This window comes from Phyllobates terribilis, unplaced genomic scaffold (genome assembly GCF_046119375.1).
Source record: "Phyllobates terribilis strain yellow unplaced genomic scaffold, ASM4611937v1 Scaffold_255__1_contigs__length_2797608, whole genome shotgun sequence".
Lineage (NCBI taxonomy): Eukaryota > Metazoa > Chordata > Amphibia > Anura > Dendrobatidae > Phyllobates > Phyllobates terribilis.
In genome coordinates this window covers 2,665,309-2,685,898 of record NW_027363015.1, presented here as the reverse complement: position 1 = coordinate 2,685,898, position 20,590 = coordinate 2,665,309, and the positions used below count along the sequence as shown (strand labels likewise).

Sequence of the window (20,590 nt, the reverse complement as noted above, 5' to 3'; positions counted from 1 at the left end):
CTTATGGCGGTCTCTGTGAGCTTCTCAGCGACATTCAGCCAGCCAGGTATCCTGCCTGCAGTAGATGGAATGTGGCAATGGAACGCTGGCTGCGCGTGTCATAATAGGCTCTGAGCCTTTATATACCTGTGCACAGCAGCAGCCACCTTCAGTCTGCTGCTGGACAGCCAGCAGCAGCAGCAGCAGGAGAGGTATGTAATCAGGAGCCCTCCTGCTAAGGGTAGACAGCTGCTCGTTCCACCCCACCCCCCGCCTTAATTGGTTCTCCTCCCTTCCAACGGTGTTGAGGCGGGTGGGAACAGCAGGGGGTGAAGGTGCTGTGTTTAAAGAGGTGGAGTTATGCAGATCTAAAACGCGTGGATTGCAGCAGCAGCAAGCCGAAAAGTGCAGGCATGTAAGGGATCTAGAGGTTGACAACATGTCTTCTTAACGGGAGTCCAGGAGCTCATCTCCACAAATGGACTTTTCAGGATCCTTGGGTGGCTCCGTAGTTTGAAACCAATTCTGGTTATCGCTTCTCGGCCTTTTGGCTAAGATCAAGTGTAGTATCTGTTCTTATCAGTTTAATATCTGATACGTCCCCTATCTGGGGACCATATATTAAATGGATTTTTAGAACAGGGAGATGGAAAAAGAGCTTGCTCTGTCCACTCCACGCATTGACCTGGTATTGCAGTATCTCCAGGACCGGTGCACCCCTTCTTTAATGCAGTTTCTAAAATCAGAAAGAATTGAATTCAATGTTTTTTGTTCATTTTGCTTGTTTGTCGGATTTGGGGATGGACTCTTTGGCTTTGCTTTTCTTCTCCTCATTGGATTTTTCATGTTCAAAGTTGCAGAAGCCAGATTACAAGCTCATTTTGGTTCAACTTCAGCAACTGTGAATTGCATTGCCATGTAATGTGATGCAATGCTATCTTTCTAGCTCTCCCTTTTTACTTCCTTTTGGATAAACAGACATATTAGGCAAGCATTTTGGAGCTTTCACCTAAATAACTACAGGTGGTGAGATAAGCTGCACAATATAATTGACCTTTCAGTATATTGTTGCACACACACCATCTATTTAGCAAATGCCCTTGTTATCAACAGCAGCCTTTTAAACTCACCTGAGCTAACAGGTATGTGCGCTGGTTACTCTGCTGCGCTTAAAATTTCTTTTTTGGTTTGCTACAATGCCTTTTCTGAAACGTTGTCTCCTTCTGCTGGAACACTGACTTCTTTCATTTAATGCCTGCAGACTATAAAAGAGAACCCAACCCAAAAAGTTTGGTTGATTAGTCTGTGGCATTCTGTTAAACTGTTGCTTATGGCGGTCTCTGTGAGCTTCTCAGCGACATTCAGCCAGCCAGGTATCCTGCCTGCAGTAGATGGAATGTGGCAATGGAACGCTGGCTGCGCGTGTCATAATAGGCTCTGAGCCTTTATATACCTGTGCACAGCAGCAGCCACCTTCAGTCTGCTGCTGGACAGCCAGCAGCAGCAGCAGCAGGAGAGGTATGTAATCAGGAGCCCTCCTGCTAAGGGTAGACAGCTGCTCGTTCCACCCCACCCCCCGCCTTAATTGGTTCTCCTCCCTTCCAACGGTGTTGAGGCGGGTGGGAACAGCAGGGGGTGAAGGTGCTGTGTTTAAAGAGGTGGAGTTATGCAGATCTAAAACGCGTGGATTGCAGCAGCAGCAAGCCGAAAAGTGCAGGCATGTAAGGGATCTAGAGGTTGACAACATGTCTTCTTAACGGGAGTCCAGGAGCTCATCTCCACAAATGGACTTTTCAGGATCCTTGGGTGGCTCCGTAGTTTGAAACCAATTCTGGTTATCGCTTCTCGGCCTTTTGGCTAAGATCAAGTGTAGTATCTGTTCTTATCAGTTTAATATCTGATACGTCCCCTATCTGGGGACCATATATTAAATGGATTTTTAGAACAGGGAGATGGAAAAAGAGCTTGCTCTGTCCACTCCACGCATTGAACTGGTATTGCAGTATCTCCAGGACCGGTGCACCCCTTCTTTAATGCAGTTTCTAAAATCAGAAAGAATTGAATTCAATGTTTTTTGTTCATTTTGCTTGTTTGTCGGATTTGGGGATGGACTCTTTGGCTTTGCTTTTCTTCTCCTCATTGGATTTTTCATGTTCAAAGTTGCAGAAGCCAGATTACAAGCTCATTTTGGTTCAACTTCAGCAACTGTGCATTGCATTGCCATGTAATGTGATGCAATGCTATCTTTCTAGCTCTCCCTTTTTACTTCCTTTTGGATAAACAGACATATTAGGCAAGCATTTTGGAGCTTTCACCTAAATAACTACAGGTGGTGAGATAAGCTGCACAATATAATTGACCTTTCAGTATATTGTTGCACACACACCATCTATTTAGCAAATGCCCTTGTTATCAACAGCAGCCTTTTAAACTCACCTGAGCTAACAGGTATGTGCGCTGGTTACTCTGCTGCGCTTAAAATTTCTTTTTTGGTTTGCTACAATGCCTTTTCTGAAACGTTGTCTCCTTCTGCTGGAACACTGACTTCTTTCATTTAATGCCTGCAGACTATAAAAGAGAACCCAACCCAAAAAGTTTGGTTGATTAGTCTGTGGCATTCTGTTAAACTGTTGCTTATGGCGGTCTCTGTGAGCTTCTCAGCGACATTCAGCCAGCCAGGTATCCTGCCTGCAGTAGATGGAATGTGGCAATGGAACGCTGGCTGCGCGTGTCATAATAGGCTCTGAGCCTTTATATACCTGTGCACAGCAGCAGCCACCTTCAGTCTGCTGCTGGACAGCCAGCAGCAGCAGCAGCAGGAGAGGTATGTAATCAGGAGCCCTCCTGCTAAGGGTAGACAGCTGCTCGTTCCACCCCACCCCCCGCCTTAATTGGTTCTCCTCCCTTCCAACGGTGTTGAGGCGGGTGGGAACAGCAGGGGGTGAAGGTGCTGTGTTTAAAGAGGTGGAGTTATGCAGATCTAAAACGCGTGGATTGCAGCAGCAGCAAGCCGAAAAGTGCAGGCATGTAAGGGATCTAGAGGTTGACAACATGTCTTCATAACGGGAGTCCAGGAGCTCATCTCCACAAATGGACTTTTCAGGATCCTTGGGTGGCTCCGTAGTTTGAAACCAATTCTGGTTATCGCTTCTCGGCCTTTTGGCTAAGATCAAGTGTAGTATCTTTCGAAAAGGCGGTTTTGGATGTTGGCCGCCCTAGTAGATTGATACATTATGCACACTGGGGTTTAGGTGCTTGTTAGTACGCCAGGTGGCTAATATAGTCATCTGGTGGAAAGCATGGCCCCCCAGGATCGACGCCATTGGGCCGGGGAAGATCGAAAGCCCGAAGTGTGAAGTGCCCCAGGAGTGGTGACCCTGGGGTGCCTTAACTCACTGGGATTGGGAACCCCACTTGAGTTTATGGCACATTTGCACTAGCACTTCAATATTTCTTTCTTCACACACACCCTTATTCCGGGCCTTCTGGCCTTAGGATGGGGAATTTTTCAATTCCCGGTCGAAGGTCCGGGCAGTATTATACTGTGAAACCTTCACTATTTATTTAATTTTTTTTTGTCACTGTGTGTCCACTTTTTCACGTGTGTCCACGTCCTTACTAGGATTTTGTCGGGATGCGGTTCCCTTACGGGTTCCTCTCTTGGCAGGTCTAGGGGGGGAGTGTGTGGCCATCAGGTTCCGCTCCCCCCTGAACCCCCCTGGCTCTCCTCTTTCGGGAGGAGAGCGTTGTTGGCTCCCCTCTTCCGGGAGGGGAGCACAGTCTTTGGCTCCCAGTGCCTTGCTCGGGTGAGAACTCGGGCAGGTATTGAGGGTAAGATTGGGTCGCCTCTGGCTCCGGCTGGAGGTGGCTATTTGTCCCTGTGCCTGGCTGTGGCCTTCTGGCTCGGAGGGACGGGGAATGGTTTGGGGGACCCTTCTCCTTTTGGAGAGGGTTTCAAGAAGACCAGCATCCTAGTGCACTTTTTTTTGTGGCACTTGTCACTTTTTTAAGCGCACTCGGGTTTTGTACACGAATTCGGGCTTTAAAAAAAAAAAAAAAAAAAAAAAAAATCTGTTCTTATCAGTTTAATATCTGATACGTCCCCTATCTGGGGACCATATATTAAATGGATTTTTAGAACAGGGAGATGGAAAAAGAGCTTGCTCTGTCCACTCCACGCATTCACCTGGTATTGCAGTATCTCCAGGACCGGTGCACCCCTTCTTTAATGCAGTTTCTAAAATCAGAAAGAATTGAATTCAATGTTTTTTGTTCATTTTGCTTGTTTGTCGGATTTGGGGATGGACTCTTTGGCTTTGCTTTTCTTCTCCTCATTGGATTTTTCATGTTCAAAGTTGCAGAAGCCAGATTACAAGCTCATTTTGGTTCAACTTCAGCAACTGTGCATTGCATTGCCATGTAATGTGATGCAATGCTATCTTTCTAGCTCTCCCTTTTTACTTCCTTTTGGATAAACAGACATATTAGGCAAGCATTTTGGAGCTTTCACCTAAATAACTACAGGTGGTGAGATAAGCTGCACAATATAATTGACCTTTCAGTATATTGTTGCACACACACCATCTATTTAGCAAATGCCCTTGTTATTAACAGCAGCCTTTTAAACTCACCTGAGCTAACAGGTATGTGCGCTGGTTACTCTGCTGCGCTTAAAATTTCTTTTTTGGTTTGCTACAATGCCTTTTCTGAAACGTTGTCTCCTTCTGCTGGAACACTGACTTCTTTCATTTAATGCCTGCAGACTATAAAAGAGAACCCAACCCAAAAAGTTTGGTTGATTAGTCTGTGGCATTCTGTTAAACTGTTGCTTATGGCGGTCTCTGTGAGCTTCTCAGCGACATTCAGCCAGCCAGGTATCCTGCCTGCGAGTAGATGGAATGTGGCAATGGAACGCTGGCTGCGCGTGTCATAATAGGCTCTGAGCCTTTATATACCTGTGCACAGCAGCAGCCACCTTCAGTCTGCTGCTGGACAGCCAGCAGCAGCAGCAGCAGGAGAGGTATGTAATCAGGAGCCCTCCTGCTAAGGGTAGACAGCTGCTCGTTCCACCCCACCCCCCGCCTTAATTGGTTCTCCTCCCTTCCAACGGTGTTGAGGCGGGTGGGAACAGCAGGGGGTGAAGGTGCTGTGTTTAAAGAGGTGGAGTTATGCAGATCTAAAACGCGTGGATTGCAGCAGCAGCAAGCCGAAAAGTGCAGGCATGTAAGGGATCTAGAGGTTGACAACATGTCTTCTTAACGGGAGTCCAGGAGCTCATCTCCACAAATGGACTTTTCAGGATCCTTGGGTGGCTCCGTAGTTTGAAACCAATTCTGGTTATCGCTTCTCGGCCTTTTGGCTAAGATCAAGTGTAGTATCTGTTCTTATCAGTTTAATATCTGATACGTCCCCTATCTGGGGACCATATATTAAATGGATTTTTAGAACAGGGAGATGGAAAAAGAGCTTGCTCTGTCCACTCCACGCATTGACCTGGTATTGCAGTATCTCCAGGACCGGTGCACCCCTTCTTTAATGCAGTTTCTAAAATCAGAAAGAATTGAATTCAATGTTTTTTGTTCATTTTGCTTGTTTGTCGGATTTGGGGATGGACTCTTTGGCTTTGCTTTTCTTCTCCTCATTGGATTTTTCATGTTCAAAGTTGCAGAAGCCAGATTACAAGCTCATTTTGGTTCAACTTCAGCAACTGTGCATTGCATTGCCATGTAATGTGATGCAATGCTATCTTTCTAGCTCTCCCTTTTTACTTCCTTTTGGATAAACAGACATATTAGGCAAGCATTTTGGAGCTTTCACCTAAATAACTACAGGTGGTGAGATAAGCTGCACAATATAATTGACCTTTCAGTATATTGTTGCACACACACCATCTATTTAGCAAATGCCCTTGTTATCAACAGCAGCCTTTTAAACTCACCTGAGCTAACAGGTATGTGCGCTGGTTACTCTGCTGCGCTTAAAATTTCTTTTTTGGTTTGCTACAATGCCTTTTCTGAAACGTTGAATCCTTCTGCTGGAACACTGACTTCTTTCATTTAATGCCTGCAGACTATAAAAGAGAACCCAACCCAAAAAGTTTGGTTGATTAGTCTGTGGCATTCTGTTAAACTGTTGCTTATGGCGGTCTCTGTGAGCTTCTCAGCGACATTCAGCCAGCCAGGTATCCTGCCTGCAGTAGATGGAATGTGGCAATGGAACGCTGGCTGCGCGTGTCATAATAGGCTCTGAGCCTTTATATACCTGTGCACAGCAGCAGCCACCTTCAGTCTGCTGCTGGACAGCCAGCAGCAGCAGCAGCAGGAGAGGTATGTAATCAGGAGCCCTCCTGCTAAGGGTAGACAGCTGCTCGTTCCACCCCACCCCCCGCCTTAATTGGTTCTCCTCCCTTCCAACGGTGTTGAGGCGGGTGGGAACAGCAGGGGGTGAAGGTGCTGTGTTTAAAGAGGTGGAGTTATGCAGATCTAAAACGCGTGGATTGCAGCAGCAGCAAGCCGAAAAGTGCAGGCATGTAAGGGATCTAGAGGTTGACAACATGTCTTCTTAACGGGAGTCCAGGAGCTCATCTCCACAAATGGACTTTTCAGGATCCATGGGTGGCTCCGTAGTTTGAAACCAATTCTGGTTATCGCTTCTCGGCCTTTTGGCTAAGATCAAGTGTAGTATCTGTTCTTATCAGTTTAATATCTGATACGTCCCCTATCTGGGGACCATATATTAAATGGATTTTTAGAACAGGGAGATGGAAAAAGAGCTTGCTCTGTCCACTCCACGCATTGACCTGGTATTGCAGTATCTCCAGGACCGGTGCACCCCTTCTTTAATGCAGTTTCTAAAATCAGAAAGAATTGAATTCAATGTTTTTTGTTCATTTTGCTTGTTTGTCGGATTTGGGGATGGACTCTTTGGCTTTGCTTTTCTTCTCCTCATTGGATTTTTCATGTTCAAAGTTGCAGAAGCCAGATTACAAGCTCATTTTGGTTCAACTTCAGCAACTGTGCATTGCATTGCCATGTAATGTGATGCAATGCTATCTTTCTAGCTCTCCCTTTTTACTTCCTTTTGGATAAACAGACATATTAGGCAAGCATTTTGGAGCTTTCACCTAAATAACTACAGGTGGTGAGATAAGCTGCACAATATAATTGACCTTTCAGTATATTGTTGCACACACACCATCTATTTAGCAAATGCCCTTGTTATCAACAGCAGCCTTTTAAACTCACCTGAGCTAACAGGTATGTGCGCTGGTTACTCTGCTGCGCTTAAAATTTCTTTTTTGGTTTGCTACAATGCCTTTTCTGAAACGTTGTCTCCTTCTGCTGGAACACTGACTTCTTTCATTTAATGCCTGCAGACTATAAAAGAGAACCCAACCCAAAAAGTTTGGTTGATTAGTCTGTGGCATTCTGTTAAACTGTTGCTTATGGCGGTCTCTGTGAGCTTCTCAGCGACATTCAGCCAGCCAGGTATCCTGCCTGCAGTAGATGGAATGTGGCAATGGAACGCTGGCTGCGCGTGTCATAATAGGCTCTGAGCCTTTATATACCTGTGCACAGCAGCAGCCACCTTCAGTCTGCTGCTGGACAGCCAGCAGCAGCAGCAGCAGGAGAGGTATGTAATCAGGAGCCCTCCTGCTAAGGGTAGACAGCTGCTCGTTCCACCCCACCCCCCGCCTTAATTGGTTCTCCTCCCTTCCAACGGTGTTGAGGCGGGTGGGAACAGCAGGGGGTGAAGGTGCTGTGTTTAAAGAGGTGGAGTTATGCAGATCTAAAACGCGTGGATTGCAGCAGCAGCAAGCCGAAAAGTGCAGGCATGTAAGGGATCTAGAGGTTGACAACATGTCTTCTTAACGGGAGTCCAGGAGCTCATCTCCACAAATGGACTTTTCAGGATCCTTGGGTGGCTCCGTAGTTTGAAACCAATTCTGGTTATCGCTTCTCGGCCTTTTGGCTAAGATCAAGTGTAGTATCTGTTCTTATCAGTTTAATATCTGATACGTCCCCTATCTGGGGACCATATATTAAATGGATTTTTAGAACAGGGAGATGGAAAAAGAGCTTGCTCTGTCCACTCCACGCATTGACCTGGTATTGCAGTATCTCCAGGACCGGTGCACCCCTTCTTTAATGCAGTTTCTAAAATCAGAAAGAATTGAATTCAATGTTTTTTGTTCATTTTGCTTGTTTGTCGGATTTGGGGATGGACTCTTTGGCTTTGCTTTTCTTCTCCTCATTGGATTTTTCATGTTCAAAGTTGCAGAAGCCAGATTACAAGCTCATTTTGGTTCAACTTCAGCAACTGTGCATTGCATTGCCATGTAATGTGATGCAATGCTATCTTTCTAGCTCTCCCTTTTTACTTCCTTTTGGATAAACAGACATATTAGGCAAGCATTTTGGAGCTTTCACCTAAATAACTACAGGTGGTGAGATAAGCTGCACAATATAATTGACCTTTCAGTATATTGTTGCACACACACCATCTATTTAGCAAATGCCCTTGTTATCAACAGCAGCCTTTTAAACTCACCTGAGCTAACAGGTATGTGCGCTGGTTACTCTGCTGCGCTTAAAATTTCTTTTTTGGTTTGCTACAATGCCTTTTCTGAAACGTTGTCTCCTTCTGCTGGAACACTGACTTCTTTCATTTAATGCCTGCAGACTATAAAAGAGAACCCAACCCAAAAAGTTTGGTTGATTAGTCTGTGGCATTCTGTTAAACTGTTGCTTATGGCGGTCTCTGTGAGCTTCTCAGCGACATTCAGCCAGCCAGGTATCCTGCCTGCAGTAGATGGAAATAGGCAATGGAACGCTGGCTGCGCGTGTCATAATAGGCTCTGAGCCTTTATATACCTGTGCACAGCAGCAGCCACCTTCAGTCTGCTGCTGGACAGCCAGCAGCAGCAGCAGCAGGAGAGGTATGTAATCAGGAGCCCTCCTGCTAAGGGTAGACAGCTGCTCGTTCCACCCCACCCCCCGCCTTAATTGGTTCTCCTCCCTTCCAACGGTGTTGAGGCGGGTGGGAACAGCAGGGGGTGAAGGTGCTGTGTTTAAAGAGGTGGAGTTATGCAGATCTAAAACGCGTGGATTGCAGCAGCAGCAAGCCGAAAAGTGCAGGCATGTAAGGGATCTAGAGGTTGACAACATGTCTTCTTAACGGGAGTCCAGGAGCTCATCTCCACAAATGGACTTTTCAGGATCCTTGGGTGGCTCCGTAGTTTGAAACCAATTCTGGTTATCGCTTCTCGGCCTTTTGGCTAAGATCAAGTGTAGTATCTGTTCTTATCAGTTTAATATCTGATACGTCCCCTATCTGGGGACCATATATTAAATGGATTTTTAGAACAGGGAGATGGAAAAAGAGCTTGCTCTGTCCACTCCACGCATTGACCTGGTATTGCAGTATCTCCAGGACCGGTGCACCCCTTCTTTAATGCAGTTTCTAAAATCAGAAAGAATTGAATTCAATGTTTTTTGTTCATTTTGCTTGTTTGTCGGATTTGGGGATGGACTCTTTGGCTTTGCTTTTCTTCTCCTCATTGGATTTTTCATGTTCAAAGTTGCAGAAGCCAGATTACAAGCTCATTTTGGTTCAACTTCAGCAACTGTGCATTGCATTGCCATGTAATGTGATGCAATGCTATCTTTCTAGCTCTCCCTTTTTACTTCCTTTTGGATAAACAGACATATTAGGCAAGCATTTTGGAGCTTTCACCTAAATAACTACAGGTGGTGAGATAAGCTGCACAATATAATTGACCTTTCAGTATATTGTTGCACACACACCATCTATTTAGCAAATGCCCTTGTTATCAACAGCAGCCTTTTAAACTCACCTGAGCTAACAGGTATGTGCGCTGGTTACTCTGCTGCGCTTAAAATTTCTTTTTTGGTTTGCTACAATGCCTTTTCTGAAACGTTGTCTCCTTCTGCTGGAACACTGACTTCTTTCATTTAATGCCTGCAGACTATAAAAGAGAACCCAACCCAAAAAGTTTGGTTGATTAGTCTGTGGCATTCTGTTAAACTGTTGCTTATGGCGGTCTCTGTGAGCTTCTCAGCGACATTCAGCCAGCCAGGTATCCTGCCTGCAGTAGATGGAATGTGGCAATGGAACGCTGGCTGCGCGTGTCATAATAGGCTCTGAGCCTTTATATACCTGTGCACAGCAGCAGCCACCTTCAGTCTGCTGCTGGACAGCCAGCAGCAGCAGCAGCAGGAGAGGTATGTAATCAGGAGCCCTCCTGCTAAGGGTAGACAGCTGCTCGTTCCACCCCACCCCCCGCCTTAATTGGTTCTCCTCCCTTCCAACAGTGTTGAGGCGGGTGGGAACAGCAGGGGGTGAAGGTGCTGTGTTTAAAGAGGTGGAGTTATGCAGATCTAAAACGCGTGGATTGCAGCAGCAGCAAGCCGAAAAGTGCAGGCATGTAAGGGATCTAGAGGTTGACAACATGTCTTCTTAACGGGAGTCCAGGAGCTCATCTCCACAAATGGACTTTTCAGGATCCTTGGGTGGCTCCGTAGTTTGAAACCAATTCTGGTTATCGCTTCTCGGCCTTTTGGCTAAGATCAAGTGTAGTATCTGTTCTTATCAGTTTAATATCTGATACGTCCCCTATCTGGGGACCATATATTAAATGGATTTTTAGAACAGGGAGATGGAAAAAGAGCTTGCTCTGTCCACTCCACGCATTGACCTGGTATTGCAGTATCTCCAGGACCGGTGCACCCCTTCTTTAATGCAGTTTCTAAAATCAGAAAGAATTGAATTCAATGTTTTTTGTTCATTTTGCTTGTTTGTCGGATTTGGGGATGGACTCTTTGGCTTTGCTTTTCTTCTCCTCATTGGATTTTTCATGTTCAAAGTTGCAGAAGCCAGATTACAAGCTCATTTTGGTTCAACTTCAGCAACTGTGCATTGCATTGCCATGTAATGTGATGCAATGCTATCTTTCTAGCTCTCCCTTTTTACTTCCTTTTGGATAAACAGACATATTAGGCAAGCATTTTGGAGCTTTCACCTAAATAACTACAGGTGGTGAGATAAGCTGCACAATATAATTGACCTTTCAGTATATTGTTGCACACACACCATCTATTTAGCAAATGCCCTTGTTATCAACAGCAGCCTTTTAAACTCACCTGAGCTAACAGGTATGTGCGCTGGTTACTCTGCTGCGCTTAAAATTTCTTTTTTGGTTTGCTACAATGCCTTTTCTGAAACGTTGTCTCCTTCTGCTGGAACACTGACTTCTTTCATTTAATGCCTGCAGACTATAAAAGAGAACCCAACCCAAAAAGTTTGGTTGATTAGTCTGTGGCATTCTGTTAAACTGTTGCTTATGGCGGTCTCTGTGAGCTTCTCAGCGACATTCAGCCAGCCAGGTATCCTGCCTGCAGTAGATGGAATGTGGCAATGGAACGCTGGCTGCGCGTGTCATAATAGGCTCTAAGCCTTTATATACCTGTGCACAGCAGCAGCCACCTTCAGTCTGCTGCTGGACAGCCAGCAGCAGCAGCAGCAGGAGAGGTATGTAATCAGGAGCCCTCCTGCTAAGGGTAGACAGCTGCTCGTTCCACCCCACCCCCCGCCTTAATTGGTTCTCCTCCCTTCCAACGGTGTTGAGGCGGGTGGGAACAGCAGGGGGTGAAGGTGCTGTGTTTAAAGAGGTGGAGTTATGCAGATCTAAAACACGTGGATTGCAGCAGCAGCAAGCCGAAAAGTGCAGGCATGTAAGGGATCTAGAGGTTGACAACATGTCTTCTTAACGGGAGTCCAGGAGCTCATCTCCACAAATGGACTTTTCAGGATCCTTGGGTGGCTCCGTAGTTTGAAACCAATTCTGGTTATCGCTTCTCGGCCTTTTGGCTAAGATCAAGTGTAGTATCTGTTCTTATCAGTTTAATATCTGATACGTCCCCTATCTGGGGACCATATATTAAATGGATTTTTAGAACAGGGAGATGGAAAAAGAGCTTGCTCTGTCCACTCCACGCATTGACCTGGTATTGCAGTATCTCCAGGACCGGTGCACCCCTTCTTTAATGCAGTTTCTAAAATCAGAAAGAATTGAATTCAATGTTTTTTGTTCATTTTGCTTGTTTGTCGGATTTGGGGATGGACTCTTTGGCTTTGCTTTTCTTCTCCTCATTGGATTTTTCATGTTCAAAGTTGCAGAAGCCAGATTACAAGCTCATTTTGGTTCAACTTCAGCAACTGTGCATTGCATTGCCATGTAATGTGATGCAATGCTATCTTTCTAGCTCTCCCTTTTTACTTCCTTTTGGATAAACAGACATATTAGGCAAGCATTTTGGAGCTTTCACCTAAATAACTACAGGTGGTGAGATAAGCTGCACAATATAATTGACCTTTCAGTATATTGTTGCACACACACCATCTATTTAGCAAATGCCCTTGTTATCAACAGCAGCCTTTTAAACTCACCTGAGCTAACAGGTATGTGCGCTGGTTACTCTGCTGCGCTTAAAATTTCTTTTTTGGTTTGCTACAATGCCTTTTCTGAAACGTTGTCTCCTTCTGCTGGAACACTGACTTCTTTCATTTAATGCCTGCAGACTATAAAAGAGAACCCAACCCAAAAAGTTTGGTTGATTAGTCTGTGGCATTCTGTTAAACTGTTGCTTATGGCGGTCTCTGTGAGCTTCTCAGCGACATTCAGCCAGCCAGGTATCCTGCCTGCAGTAGATGGAAATAGGCAATGGAACGCTGGCTGCGCGTGTCATAATAGGCTCTGAGCCTTTATATACCTGTGCACAGCAGCAGCCACCTTCAGTCTGCTGCTGGACAGCCAGCAGCAGCAGCAGCAGGAGAGGTATGTAATCAGGAGCCCTCCTGCTAAGGGTAGACAGCTGCTCGTTCCACCCCACCCCCCGCCTTAATTGGTTCTCCTCCCTTCCAACGGTGTTGAGGCGGGTGGGAACAGCAGGGGGTGAAGGTGCTGTGTTTAAAGAGGTGGAGTTATGCAGATCTAAAACGCGTGGATTGCAGCAGCAGCAAGCCGAAAAGTGCAGGCATGTAAGGGATCTAGAGGTTGACAACATGTCTTCTTAACGGGAGTCCAGGAGCTCATCTCCACAAATGGACTTTTCAGGATCCTTGGGTGGCTCCGTAGTTTGAAACCAATTCTGGTTATCGCTTCTCGGCCTTTTGGCTAAGATCAAGTGTAGTATCTGTTCTTATCAGTTTAATATCTGATACGTCCCCTATCTGGGGACCATATATTAAATGGATTTTTAGAACAGGGAGATGGAAAAAGAGCTTGCTCTGTCCACTCCACGCATTGACCTGGTATTGCAATATCTCCAGGACCGGTGCACCCCTTCTTTAATGCAGTTTCTAAAATCAGAAAGAATTGAATTCAATGTTTTTTGTTCATTTTGCTTGTTTGTCGGATTTGGGGATGGACTCTTTGGCTTTGCTTTTCTTCTCCTCATTGGATTTTTCATGTTCAAAGTTGCAGAAGCCAGATTACAAGCTCATTTTGGTTCAACTTCAGCAACTGTGCATTGCATTGCCATGTAATGTGATGCAATGCTATCTTTCTAGCTCTCCCTTTTTACTTCCTTTTGGATAAACAGACATATTAGGCAAGCATTTTGGAGCTTTCACCTAAATAACTACAGGTGGTGAGATAAGCTGCACAATATAATTGACCTTTCAGTATATTGTTGCACACACACCATCTATTTAGCAAATGCCCTTGTTATCAACAGCAGCCTTTTAAACTCACCTGAGCTAACAGGTATGTGCGCTGGTTACTCTGCTGCGCTTAAAATTTCTTTTTTGGTTTGCTACAATGCCTTTTCTGAAACGTTGTCTCCTTCTGCTGGAACACTGACTTCTTTCATTTAATGCCTGCAGACTATAAAAGAGAACCCAACCCAAAAAGTTTGGTTGATTAGTCTGTGGCATTCTGTTAAACTGTTGCTTATGGCGGTCTCTGTGAGCTTCTCAGCGACATTCAGCCAGCCAGGTATCCTGCCTGCAGTAGATGGAATGTGGCAATGGAACGCTGGCTGCGCGTGTCATAATAGGCTCTGAGCCTTTATATACCTGTGCACAGCAGCAGCCACCTTCAGTCTGCTGCTGGACAGCCAGCAGCAGCAGCAGCAGGAGAGGTATGTAATCAGGAGCCCTCCTGCTAAGGGTAGACAGCTGCTCGTTCCACCCCACCCCCCGCCTTAATTGGTTCTCCTCCCTTCCAACAGTGTTGAGGCGGGTGGGAACAGCAGGGGGTGAAGGTGCTGTGTTTAAAGAGGTGGAGTTATGCAGATCTAAAACGCGTGGATTGCAGCAGCAGCAAGCCGAAAAGTGCAGGCATGTAAGGGATCTAGAGGTTGACAACATGTCTTCTTAACGGGAGTCCAGGAGCTCATCTCCACAAATGGACTTTTCAGGATCCTTGGGTGGCTCCGTAGTTTGAAACCAATTCTGGTTATCGCTTCTCGGCCTTTTGGCTAAGATCAAGTGTAGTATCTGTTCTTATCAGTTTAATATCTGATACGTCCCCTATCTGGGGACCATATATTAAATGGATTTTTAGAACAGGGAGATGGAAAAAGAGCTTGCTCTGTCCACTCCACGCATTGACCTGGTATTGCAGTATCTCCAGGACCGGTGCACCCCTTCTTTAATGCAGTTTCTAAAATCAGAAAGAATTGAATTCAATGTTTTTTGTTCATTTTGCTTGTTTGTCGGATTTGGGGATGGACTCTTTGGCTTTGCTTTTCTTCTCCTCATTGGATTTTTCATGTTCAAAGTTGCAGAAGCCAGATTACAAGCTCATTTTGGTTCAACTTCAGCAACTGTGCATTGCATTGCCATGTAATGTGATGCAATGCTATCTTTCTAGCTCTCCCTTTTTACTTCCTTTTGGATAAACAGACATATTAGGCAAGCATTTTGGAGCTTTCACCTAAATAACTACAGGTGGTGAGATAAGCTGCACAATATAATTGACCTTTCAGTATATTGTTGCACACACACCATCTATTTAGCAAATGCCCTTGTTATCAACAGCAGCCTTTTAAACTCACCTGAGCTAACAGGTATGTGCGCTGGTTACTCTGCTGCGCTTAAAATTTCTTTTTTGGTTTGCTACAATGCCTTTTCTGAAACGTTGTCTCCTTCTGCTGGAACACTGACTTCTTTCATTTAATGCCTGCAGACTATAAAAGAGAACCCAACCCAAAAAGTTTGGTTGATTAGTCTGTGGCATTCTGTTAAACTGTTGCTTATGGCGGTCTCTGTGAGCTTCTCAGCGACATTCAGCCAGCCAGGTATCCTGCCTGCAGTAGATGGAATGTGGCAATGGAACGCTGGCTGCGCGTGTCATAATAGGCTCTGAGCCTTTATATACCTGTGCACAGCAGCAGCCACCTTCAGTCTGCTGCTGGACAGCCAGCAGCAGCAGCAGCAGGAGAGGTATGTAATCAGGAGCCCTCCTGCTAAGGGTAGACAGCTGCTCGTTCCACCCCACCCCCCGCCTTAATTGGTTCTCCTCCCTTCCAACGGTGTTGAGGCGGGTGGGAACAGCAGGGGGTGAAGGTGCTGTGTTTAAAGAGGTGGAGTTATGCAGATCTAAAACGCGTGGATTGCAGCAGCAGCAAGCCGAAAAGTGCAGGCATGTAAGGGATCTAGAGGTTGACAACATGTCTTCTTAACGGGAGTCCAGGAGCTCATCTCCACAAATGGACTTTTCAGGATCCTTGGGTGGCTCCGTAGTTTGAAACCAATTCTGGTTATCGCTTCTCGGCCTTTTGGCTAAGATCAAGTGTAGTATCTGTTCTTATCAGTTTAATATCTGATACGTCCCCTATCTGGGGACCATATATTAAATGGATTTTTAGAACAGGGAGATGGAAAAAGAGCTTGCTCTGTCCACTCCACGCATTGACCTGGTATTGCAGTATCTCCAGGACCGGTGCACCCCTTCTTTAATGCAGTTTCTAAAATCAGAAAGAATTGAATTCAATGTTTTTTGTTCATTTTGCTTGTTTGTCGGATTTGGGGATGGACTCTTTGGCTTTGTTTTTCTTCTCTTCATTGGATTTTTCATGTTCAAAGTTGCAGAAGCCAGATTACAAGCTCATTTTGGTTCAACTTCAGCAACTGTGCATTGCATTGCCATGTAATGTGATGCAATGCTATCTTTCTAGCTCTCCCTTTTTACTTCCTTTTGGATAAACAGACATATTAGGCAAGCATTTTGGAGCTTTCACCTAAATAACTACAGGTGGTGAGATAAGCTGCACAATATAATTGACCTTTCAGTATATTGTTGCACACACACCATCTATTTAGCAAATGCCCTTGTTATCAACAGCAGCCTTTTAAACTCACCTGAGCTAACAGGTATGTGCGCTGGTTACTCTGCTGCGCTTAAAATTTCTTTTTTGGTTTGCTACAATGCCTTTTCTGAAACGTTGTCTCCTTCTGCTGGAACACTGACTTCTTTCATTTAATGCCTGCAGACTATAAAAGAGAACCCAACCCAAAAAGTTTGGTTGATTAGTCTGTGGCATTCTGTTAAACTGTTGCTTATGGCGGTCTCTGTGAGCTTCTCAGCGACATTCAGCCAGCCAGGTATCCTGCCTGCAGTAGATGGAATGTGGCAATGGAACGCTGGCTGCGCGTGTCATAATAGGCTCTGAGCCTTTATATACCTGTGCACAGCAGCAGCCACCTTCAGTCTGCTGCTGGACAGCCAGCAGCAGCAGCAGCAGGAGAGGTATGTAATCAGGAGCCCTCCTGCTAAGGGTAGACAGCTGCTCGTTCCACCCCACCCCCCGCCTTAATTGGTTCTCCTCCCTTCCAACGGTGTTGAGGCGGGTGGGAACAGCAGGGGGTGAAGGTGCTGTGTTTAAAGAGGTGGAGTTATGCAGATCTAAAACGCGTGGATTGCAGCAGCAGCAAGCCGAAAAGTGCAGGCATGTAAGGGATCTAGAGGTTGACAACATGTCTTCTTAACGGGAGTCCAGGAGCTCATCTCCACAAATGGACTTTTCAGGATCCTTGGGTGGCTCCGTAGTTTGAAACCAATTCTGGTTATCGCTTCTCGGCCTTTTGGCTAAGATCAAGTGTAGTATCTGTTCTTATCAGTTTAATATCTGATACGTCCCCTATCTGGGGACCATATATTAAATGGATTTTTAGAACAGGGAGATGGAAAAAGAGCTTGCTCTGTCCACTCCACGCATTGACCTGGTATTGCAGTATCTCCAGGACCGGTGCACCCCTTCTTTAATGCAGTTTCTAAAATCAGAAAGAATTGAATTCAATGTTTTTTGTTCATTTTGCTTGTTTGTCGGATTTGGGGATGGACTCTTTGGCTTTGCTTTTCTTCTCCTCATTGGATTTTTCATGTTCAAAGTTGCAGAAGCCAGATTACAAGCTCATTTTGGTTCAACTTCAGCAACTGTGCATTGCATTGCCATGTAATGTGATGCAATGCTATCTTTCTAGCTCTCCCTTTTTACTTCCTTTTGGATAAACAGACATATTAGGCAAGCATTTTGGAGCTTTCACCTAAATAACTACAGGTGGTGAGATAAGCTGCACAATATAATTGACCTTTCAGTATATTGTTGCACACACACCATCTATTTAGCAAATGCCCTTGTTATCAACAGCAGCCTTTTAAACTCACCTGAGCTAACAGGTATGTGCGCTGGTTACTCTGCTGCGCTTAAAATTTCTTTTTTGGTTTGCTACAATGCCTTTTCTGAAACGTTGTCTCCTTCTGCTGGAACACTGACTTCTTTCATTTAATGCCTGCAGACTATAAAAGAGAACCCAACCCAAAAAGTTTGGTTGATTAGTCTGTGGCATTCTGTTAAACTGTTGCTTATGGCGGTCTCTGTGAGCTTCTCAGCGACATTCAGCCAGCCAGGTATCCTGCCTGCAGTAGATGGAATGTGGCAATGGAACGCTGGCTGCGCGTGTCATAATAGGCTCTGAGCCTTTATATACCTGTGCACAGCAGCAGCCACCTTCAGTCTGCTGCTGGACAGCCAGCAGCAGCAGCAGCAGGAGAGGTATGTAATCAGGAGCCCTCCTGCTAAGGGTAGACAGCTGCTCGTTCCACCCCACCCCCCGCCTTAATTGGTTCTCCTCCCTTCCAACGGTGTTGAGGCGGGTGGGAACAGCAGGGGGTTAAGGTGCTGTGTTTAAAGAGGTGGAGTTATGCAGATCTAAAACGCGTGGATTGCAGCAGCAGCAAGCCGAAAAGTGCAGGCATGTAAGGGATCTAGAGGTTGACAACATGTCTTCTTAACGGGAGTCCAGGAGCTCATCTCCACAAATGGACTTTTCAGGATCCTTGGGTGGCTCCGTAGTTTGAAACCAATTCTGGTTATCGCTTCTCGGCCTTTTGGCTAAGATACCACATCTTGCCAGAAGGATTCTAAGCTAATCGTGCCCTTGGCCTTGAGGCATCGGCGGTGTAAAAGCCGTCTTAAGCCTCATGCTGCTTTAGGGGGCAGATACGCAAAGAAACCAAGAAGGCGATCGACCCTATCTACCTTTTGAAGATGGCATCAGCAGTAGCGGCCGCAGTGCGCTATGCCAGAGCTGGTGACCTTCGCATCAAGAACTCTTTCAAAATCGAAGTGGACGATGCATCCAAGGAGAAGATGACCTTGAAGTTTTTCGTGAGGAGAGTGCTGCTGGAGATCCTAGGAGTAAAGAGGGAAGACATCCTGGCCCTTCAAGATCGCCCCGGTTCCTTCACTTTGACTCTGGAGTCGGAGTATGCGTGCCAGAACCTCTTCCGCCAGATTCACCTGCACCTTTCAGATGAGGATCTTAAAGGACTCACTTTTGTCATCCTTCACTCCGGTGGAGAGAAGCCGCTCGTGGTTCAGATGAGCAACCCTCATGTTCCCTTAGTTAATATTATTTGCTTTCTTCAAAACTATTTCCCAGAACTGCGGTATTCCCACAAGGTCATGAATGAGGAAAACCTCTGGACGGGAAAGCATAAATTTTTTGTTAAATTTTGTGAAGATCCAAATGGCATTGGTGGTCAGCGTCATCCTCCGTCAAGTTTCCTGATCGGTAGGGAGCGGGGGCGCCTCTTCTACCCGGACATGCCCCTCTTCTGCCGGAAATGCATGTGTTTCGGTCACACTTATGAGAACTGCAAGGAGGAGGTGGCAATCTGTAAGAAGTGCTACAAGCATGGACATGCCACAATGGACTGTACCAATGAGATGGTGTGCAACATCTGCCGGGTCCCAGGTCACTCCTTCCGGGAGTGTCCTTTGAAGAAAAAGGCGGAAACCTATGCTGAAACGCTGGCAAAGCAACCTGCCCGTGTGCCTCCATCTGCTCCCGGGGGGCAGAGGCAACCCTCTGCTGTTCCTGCTCCTGCGGGTGCGTCTACAGCGCGGGGGCAGTCTTCTAGCTCTCCAGTACCTGCTCCACAGACCAAGCCTGCTAGTACATCAGGTGGTACGTCTGCACCTGCTGCACAGAGGAAGCCAACCAACCCTCCTGCTCCTGCTGCTAAGGGGGGTCCCACCGGTGCTCCTGTATCTACTGTGCGAACACAACCCCCTGTAGGCGGGTCCACAAGCACTTCAGTGCCTGCTGCACAGGGAAAACCTGCCAGTTCTCCTATTCCTGCTGCGCATAAGCCCACGTCTATGCAGAAACCTCCAGCTGAGAAACCTGTCCGTCCTGAGAGGAGGGAAGCTTCATCTAAGGACTGGGCTGCTGATTCTGATCCGGGTGATATGGTGGTGGAGGGGAGTCCCTCTGCTGAAATCGGGACATTTAGCTCGGAGGAAGAAGCAATGGAGCTGGAAACTCGTAGGAAAAGGAAAACAGATGATAGGTCTGATGAGAATGTGGCCAGGGAGACTTCCAAGAAGTGTCCATTAAAACCAAGTCTTCTGCAATACAAGCCAATGGCTCCCGCTGCCCCTCCTGAGGAGCCAAGGCCTTCAGACCCTATAAACATTTCTTTTTCGGACTCAGAAGTGCAGAGCCCGTTAACATCGGTGGGCTTTATGTCTGATTCTGACAGTAGTGTGACCTGAACTAACCTATCATGACCTCATCAATTAAAGTAGCCTCGCTCAATGTGAGGAGTATAAGGGGCTCTACAAGAAGGGCTGCTTTGTTTTCCTACCTGTCAACAGTGGACTGTGATGTCTTTTGTTTGCAAGAATGTAACATTGACTTTGATATGAATTATGCAGATTTAAGAAAAGATTGGCCTCATGGGCCCTCTATCTGGTCCGGAGATAATGAAAATCGTTCCTCTGGCATTGGAGTGCTGTTTAGGTCGCATGACTTTAAAATCAACTCTTTTGTGGACATTTCTTCTGGACGTGCTCTTTTCTTAAATATTAGTTTTAAAGGTGTGGACTTTAGACTTTTGAACATTTATGCTTCTCCGGTGAAGGAAGAGAGACATCAGTTGTTTGAAGATGTGCAATATTACCTACCTGGTTCATCGCCTCTGATGTTCTGTGGGGATTTCAATTGTGTCTTGCCTGGTGAAGGGAGAAGCGGGAGTTCCACCGTTCCTAAAAAAGACAAAACAGAGAAACAACTAAAG

General features: G+C 45.9%; 12 non-coding genes and 2 pseudogenes across 12 annotated transcripts; all 14 read left to right on the top strand.

Annotated features, from left to right (window-relative positions):
* Window positions 1-510: 510 nt before the first annotated feature.
* Window positions 511-701, top strand: LOC141219069 (U2 spliceosomal RNA). Its single transcript, XR_012287701.1, has one exon. It is a non-coding gene; the product is annotated as a U2 spliceosomal RNA (small nuclear RNA).
* A 1,115-nt stretch (window positions 702-1,816) lies between these two features.
* LOC141219163 (U2 spliceosomal RNA) lies at window positions 1,817-2,007 on the top strand. The gene has a single exon (XR_012287792.1). It is a non-coding gene; the product is annotated as a U2 spliceosomal RNA (small nuclear RNA).
* Window positions 2,008-3,122: 1,115 nt separating this feature from the next.
* LOC141219228 (U2 spliceosomal RNA) lies at window positions 3,123-3,214 on the top strand (annotated as a pseudogene).
* A 780-nt stretch (window positions 3,215-3,994) lies between these two features.
* LOC141219213 (U2 spliceosomal RNA) lies at window positions 3,995-4,202 on the top strand (annotated as a pseudogene).
* A 1,116-nt stretch (window positions 4,203-5,318) lies between these two features.
* On the top strand, window positions 5,319-5,509 carry LOC141219068 (U2 spliceosomal RNA). Its single transcript, XR_012287699.1, has one exon. It is a non-coding gene; the product is annotated as a U2 spliceosomal RNA (small nuclear RNA).
* A 1,115-nt stretch (window positions 5,510-6,624) lies between these two features.
* On the top strand, window positions 6,625-6,815 carry LOC141219067 (U2 spliceosomal RNA). The gene has a single exon (XR_012287698.1). It is a non-coding gene; the product is annotated as a U2 spliceosomal RNA (small nuclear RNA).
* A 1,115-nt stretch (window positions 6,816-7,930) lies between these two features.
* Window positions 7,931-8,121, top strand: LOC141219066 (U2 spliceosomal RNA). Its single transcript, XR_012287697.1, has one exon. It is a non-coding gene; the product is annotated as a U2 spliceosomal RNA (small nuclear RNA).
* Window positions 8,122-9,236: 1,115 nt separating this feature from the next.
* Window positions 9,237-9,427, top strand: LOC141219065 (U2 spliceosomal RNA). The gene has a single exon (XR_012287696.1). It is a non-coding gene; the product is annotated as a U2 spliceosomal RNA (small nuclear RNA).
* A 1,115-nt stretch (window positions 9,428-10,542) lies between these two features.
* On the top strand, window positions 10,543-10,733 carry LOC141219063 (U2 spliceosomal RNA). The gene has a single exon (XR_012287693.1). It is a non-coding gene; the product is annotated as a U2 spliceosomal RNA (small nuclear RNA).
* A 1,115-nt stretch (window positions 10,734-11,848) lies between these two features.
* LOC141219062 (U2 spliceosomal RNA) lies at window positions 11,849-12,039 on the top strand. Its single transcript, XR_012287692.1, has one exon. It is a non-coding gene; the product is annotated as a U2 spliceosomal RNA (small nuclear RNA).
* A 1,115-nt stretch (window positions 12,040-13,154) lies between these two features.
* Window positions 13,155-13,345, top strand: LOC141219135 (U2 spliceosomal RNA). Its single transcript, XR_012287765.1, has one exon. It is a non-coding gene; the product is annotated as a U2 spliceosomal RNA (small nuclear RNA).
* A 1,115-nt stretch (window positions 13,346-14,460) lies between these two features.
* LOC141219061 (U2 spliceosomal RNA) lies at window positions 14,461-14,651 on the top strand. Its single transcript, XR_012287691.1, has one exon. It is a non-coding gene; the product is annotated as a U2 spliceosomal RNA (small nuclear RNA).
* A 1,115-nt stretch (window positions 14,652-15,766) lies between these two features.
* On the top strand, window positions 15,767-15,957 carry LOC141219060 (U2 spliceosomal RNA). The gene has a single exon (XR_012287690.1). It is a non-coding gene; the product is annotated as a U2 spliceosomal RNA (small nuclear RNA).
* A 1,115-nt stretch (window positions 15,958-17,072) lies between these two features.
* LOC141219059 (U2 spliceosomal RNA) lies at window positions 17,073-17,263 on the top strand. Its single transcript, XR_012287689.1, has one exon. It is a non-coding gene; the product is annotated as a U2 spliceosomal RNA (small nuclear RNA).
* The last annotated feature ends 3,327 nt before the right edge of the window (window positions 17,264-20,590 follow it).